The sequence below is a fragment of the Octodon degus genome, unplaced genomic scaffold (genome assembly GCF_000260255.1).
Source record: "Octodon degus isolate 3935 unplaced genomic scaffold, OctDeg1.0 scaffold00108, whole genome shotgun sequence".
NCBI classification, from domain to species: Eukaryota; Metazoa; Chordata; class Mammalia; order Rodentia; family Octodontidae; genus Octodon; species Octodon degus.
This window is the reverse complement of record NW_004524684.1, coordinates 629,614-634,465: the sequence shown is the minus strand read 5'-3', so window position 1 is coordinate 634,465 and position 4,852 is coordinate 629,614.

Sequence of the window (4,852 nt, the reverse complement as noted above, 5' to 3'; positions counted from 1 at the left end):
ATTTTGTTCCTTCTCTTTGTCGTTTTGTATACCACTGTCCTCTGACCTTTGGTGTAGAGCTTAGATAGAGTTATTACCTTAGTACCAGGTCTGGATCTATGAAGTTCAGATTTCTCCAGGTGGGTGTTGCTTTGGTCTGGCTGGGGTCTGGTTGCTGTGCTCTACTTCTTTCTGCTGCACCCGTTGGAATTGAACCCTTTGTGTCACTCTGGCAAGGTGTTCTGCTCCTGCATCAGCTGGGTAGGTCTTGCCTCTAGCCTCTTTGCAGGGAGTTCTGCTGAAGGGTTCCACACTGGGCCTGAACTCTGGGTCTGTTCATGATCCGCAGGCCCAAGGTTGTCTCACTCACTCATGGGGTCTGGGTTTTGGGTCTGTTCGGGATCCGGCAGCCCTGGGTCGTCTCACTTATACGCCGGGCCTGCACTCTGGGTCAATTGCAGCATCTGCAGTCCCCTGGTCATCTCACTCACATGCCAGGCCTGTGCTCTGGGTCTCCCCAGTCTCAATTTTTGTCTCAGTGTGCTCTGGGGGCAGGACTGGTGCAGCAGGCCCAGTGATTGAGCCCCTGGCCCCTACGCCTGCTTGCATTGTTTTCATCCACTGAGCTATTTGGCCAGCCCTGAGTTCTTTTTCTTGAAGAGAGTCTGCCAAATGGTAGAAGCTTCAAGCCCCACAAAACCTGGATCTACCCTGGTGGTCAGCCACAAGGAGGTCATAGGAACTGAGGTGAAAGTCACACCCCAGGGAAAGGCAGAATGCATCTGTTTCTCTCCGGCTTGGACGGCCCCTGGGAAATTTGTTTCAATTGAGAGTTGGACCCATTCTCTTGGTAAAAAAGGCCCACTTACTAAGTCAGGGAGGAACCGTGGGTCATCCTGGTACTTAAGCTGCTTAAGTAGCACATTAGCATGTGTGCATATGCTGGTCTGTCACTGGTCTGCAGATACCTAGAAGGACAAAGCTCTTATTAGAATCCAAGCATTGGAATGCTTGTCACCACTTCCTCAGCTGGCATCTGGTCCATGCAGATAGAAGGTGTTGACTGCCATTTCAAGTTCACCACACTCCCTACCTCAGTAACCTAGAAAAATATCCCACATCTCAGAATTACAGATTTACTCATGGGGGCCTTAAAATTTCTACAAGTTTAACACTACCTATTAAAATACAGATTCCTTGGGGGAAAGTTACAATCAATTGTATATTCACAATGTGTATGAGATGAGTGTGTAAGTGTTTCCCACCGAGCCTGATATTTAATACTTATGCATTCCCTGTCTCTCTAGCCAGAGAGAGGATTAAGCTGCAGACCATTCTCAGGCTGTTTTCTGTGTTGTTTGGTGGAGGTGCTGGTTGTGCAGGTTCAGTCTTAGGAACAGGAGGCCCAAGGATAGCGTCCCTCCTCTACTGCCTACCAAGCTTCAAATGCAAAAGGCACCAGCACATAAAGATTGTGTCACAGTTAGGATGTTTAGATGAAAACCCAAAGAAACAACTTTAAAAATCACTAAAAATATCAGTGTGGAGAACCCCAGGTTAGAATTAGGAGTGGCCGGGATCTTCCTCAGCCTTGCAGGGAGCTGTTTGGTTTCCACTGATTGACTGACGAGTGTCCCAAAGGTTGACCTGCCACCAAGAGTGTGCTTTCAGGGGCAGTTATGTAAGGGGCCACTGCAATACTTTGCTGTGAGTTAGTTTACTGAGGCAGTAGTTCCTATACATGCTCCTGTGCTTTTTTTGATTATTCTCTTAGATATTTTTCTACCATTAGTTGGTCCATAAAAAGCTGTTTTCCTGGCTTACCGTCTCTTCCTCTGCTGTCTTGGCACAGATCTGGGACACTGAAGCCAGACAGTGGTATAGGTAATAAGGCCACGAGAGAGAAGCAAATGTGCCATTGTCATCGCATGGTGTCCTGTGTCTGTGAAGTCCATGCCAATTTTCAGATCCATTGGATGAGGGAGAAGCAAGTATAAAAATGTACTTATAATAAGTACCCAGAGAATTAAGTGGAAGATGTAGTAGTAAAGAACTACTATTCTCAAGTTGGAATTTCTCAGTAGTCACTATTTTTTCCTTTTCAACAATAAACAAATACACATTAAAAAATTCTTTACCAGTGTAACTTGTAGGTGAGCTGTTCGGTGTTGCTTTGGAGAAGTATGGATTCTTAGGCAAACTCTTGTAAGTCAGACCATTTAAAGTGATTCCTCAGCTGCTGTCCTGGGCTACCTATTAATTCTAAGTCTCCTCTCTTCCCTTTTTTATTTCTATCTTTTTTTATTTTTTATTTTAAAGAAAAAAACAAAACAAAAAAACTCAAAACAAAATTCCAAAACAGTATGATAGGAGGGTAATAATAGTTAATACATTGTATATTGTTACCTTTAGTTACTCAAGGTAGGAGATTATTAGCACAAACATATTTTCAATGAACTGAGAGAAATTAGTAGTATAACTATTTTAACTATCACATTATATATGTCTTGTTTTGCTTTTCTCTTCCTTTTTTTCCTATTCCCCTAGACCAGCTTCTCTTTCCTTTTGAAGTTTCTACCCATTTTACAATATCTATTGTATGTTTTGAATCAGATTTACTCTTTCAGCTTCTCACACTAAGGAGATAATACACCGTTTACGCATTTGTGTCTGGTTTATTTCACTTACGAGTGTGGTCTCAAGTTGCATCCATTTACCTATCCAGGTCTCCAGCTGCTTTTCTCAGGTTGGTGGAGCATGTGTAGTGTCACCATTACTCTGAGGAAAGGACTGTTGGTATTGATGAAGTTAAAGTTAGGACTGGAGGCACTCTGCTGTCTTCAATCAAGTTGAGGATAGAAAAATGCAGAGCAATAAGACCTTTAACTTGGAGAAGCAGAACCAAACTCCAAGGAAGCACCAGCAGCATCGCTGTCACCACCAGCAGCACCACCACTACCCCTGCCACCACCACCACCACCACCACCACCATCATCATCATTAGCAGCAGCAGCAGCCACTGCCACCAATATCTGCAAATGGGCAATGGGCCAGTAACCAAAATGAAGGTTTGACTATTGACCTGAAGAATTTTAGGAAACCAGGAGAGAAGAAATTTACTCAATATAGCTGCCTTTTTGTGGGCAGTCTTCCCCCTGATATCCCTGAGGAGGAAATGAGGAAACTATTTGAGAAATATGAGAAAGCAGGAAAAATTTTCATTCAAAAGATAAAGGCTTGGCTTTATCCACTTGGAAGCACAAATCCTTGCAGAGATTGCCAAAGTGGAGCTGGATAATATGTCTCTCAGTGGAAAACAGCTATGTGGTGCTTTGCCTGCCCTAGTGCATCCCTTACAGTCCGAATCCTGAACTGCTGCTGTTGGCCTTGGAGCCAGCGGAGTATGGACTGAAACCTGCACTAACTGTGAGCTAAATAAACCATTCCTTCCTTCATTTTCAGTGTTGGGTATTTGTCCCAGCAACCAGTGAAAAGTAACTGACACACCAATACTAATAGAGTTGCAGTTTCCTGAAAACCTTAAAAGAAGAAACCCTTTTGGACTAGTCAGAATTCTGCCTCTAAAAAGTGTTAGGGATCCCTCCCAATAGTTAGGTCATCCCTGTCTGTACTAGTTTAAGGGAATATGCTGGGGGCAGAGGGCAAGGGAAGGGTGATATTCAACAAATTCTATGTGTTATACTGTTTAATCAGTTCTATGTGACATATTCCTGAAATTTCAAATATAAAGAATTATTGAAGGCTGGGGGAACCATGACAGAATAATTCCTTAGAGTCCCATTGATCTTGAGCATTCTGTTTTTTTGTTCATTGTGTTTTATTTACTTTCTACATCCCTCATGCCCAGAGACACTGCCACAGACACCACAAAAAACAAACATCTCCCAGTGACCTTAGCCCCTCTGCTCCATTTGCTCCCAGCTAAGAATTCAGGCACATGTCCACGGAGGGCCCAGACAGCATATGCGTGGTTCTGTTATATCCCCTATATTATTCTTTTAGGTACTAATGACATTTTCTGTTAGAGATTTTCATTCTAGTATATCTTTAAAAAAATCTTGTGTTAACTTGTCTCAATCTTTTCCAAAAATGTCAGCAATGACACATTTTGTGTTTAGGATGTTGCTTTCACAGCTTTTGTTGATAGGCTTAGTACAATCTTGGGAATAGGGTTGCTGTATGCTGAAGGTCTGACAATAGCTCTTAGCCTTGACTATCTTAGATAGTTATGCTGTGTGGTTTTCATCAGTGTACCATGTTTGATTTATCCCTGGTACTTAAATTTGAAGTTTTTCTGAGAAATGGAGGAAGTACATTTTAAGTCTTTAAAAAAAAATCTCCAGTTCATCCATCTTTATGGCTGAGTATCATTCCATTATACAAAAAGACAACACTTTATTTATCCATTCCTTGGTTGATGGGCATTTGGGCTGTTTCCATGACCCAGCTATAACAAATTTTGTTACTATAAACATGGGTGCACATGTATCTCTGTGGTATGATGTTTTTAACCCACTTCTCTTCTGAACCTACCCCAACCACTCTCTGCACCTTGTCCACAATAGAATAGTGGGATACTCTCTGCTTAAAGCCCTCCACTAGCTTCTTATTGAATACCATTGGTGAAAGTGGAGTCTGTTCAACAGGAGAAATGACCACTATGGAGAAATATATATCAGCATTACTGGTATTATTACATTACTCTCTAAAGAGGTTTTTTATTAACTATATACAACTTTCTTAAATGTTTCCTCCAAGATCACAAACAAGACAAGGATGTCTACTATCACTGCTCTTATTCGATATAGTCCTGGAAGTATTAACCAGAGCAATTAAGTAAGAAAAAGAAAGC